Consider the following 1,268-nt stretch of genomic DNA (forward strand, 5'->3'; position numbering starts at 1 on the left):
TTCCCATGTGCGGATCGTATTAAGGGCAAGGTCTGGCCCAAGAACTACTTATGTGGTTTCTGTGGCATGATTGATATCGCTAGATCTGTTTTAAAGCGCTCACTGATGATTGTTTTAATGAAACGTAATACATGATACAAACGAGAATGGAGGCATATGAATTTGAGTTCCTCTTTCAAACTGACTATAGTTATTTTTCTGGACTTTTTTGTTTCTGTGGTGCCTGCTTTTGGAATTGGTAAGTAGCTATATTTCAGAATTTGTTTTCTGAATGATTTAAGCTTATAAAACCGGGCAACTTCTGTGTGAAGAGCCCAAGTATAGGGAGCTAACGTGTTTCTTCTTTCACTTGCTGTTAGTACTTGCTTAACTCTGAGATGTGTGTTTTGGTGTGGGTGCCTGCACTTGCACTTGTTCCTGATAATACCCGAACCCCTCTGGGCGAACGATGTAACTAAATCGTAGGCGAAAAGACCGTCAGCTGGAAGAAAAAATAAATAAGGTGATGCAACCCGTTTTGCCAACAGCGGCAATCCGGCCCATCTGTATCAATCAAGTGTATTCAATGTTTATTCCATAGTACGTGAAGCTTGATCACAGCTTAGGTTGAATGAGTGGCGTGGAGTAGTGCAAAATAAGCACGTCCAACTCCTAACATATTTGTATTGTCAACGGCTTCGCATGGTACTCTCATTTTGTACTATCCGCGTGTTAGGTTTGTCCTGGAAGTCTTCAAACCAAGTTTATTTTATAGAAAAAGATACCTACATCCACAACACTAAATCGGTACCATCGCATCCATCACGGAATATCTTTTCATATTGTATTTAATTGATATTGTAGACGTTGATAGTTTTTAATATATATTTAGCCAAACTTTACTAAGTTTGACTTAAGGCAAACCTAATACGCAAAGTAAAAAGGAACGCAGGGAATATGTACTGTGCGGCTAGGCTTAAACGACCACACGGGGAAGGAACCAAGGAGCTGCGAGGGGTGGAGCAGCGGCTGTCGGCCTCCTCTTTGTCTATCCCCGTCGGCTTTGCGTCGTCGTCCGTTGGTATGGCCGAGTAGAAGCACTGCACGAGGCCCCCCACAACGATGGGGACGGACTGCAGCGCGAGCCCCATGCCAGTGATGCCTTGGTGGGTGCTCCTGGACGGCGGGTGCTCTCTCCGATCACATACGTGGGATGTTTACGGTCTGATCTGATTTGGCAATGTTTGATCAGATTAAAGTGGAGAGTGAGGCCCATCACTCCTAAAATT

Source organism: Triticum dicoccoides, chromosome 2A (genome assembly GCF_002162155.2).
Source record: "Triticum dicoccoides isolate Atlit2015 ecotype Zavitan chromosome 2A, WEW_v2.0, whole genome shotgun sequence".
NCBI lineage: Eukaryota > Viridiplantae > Streptophyta > Magnoliopsida > Poales > Poaceae > Triticum > Triticum dicoccoides.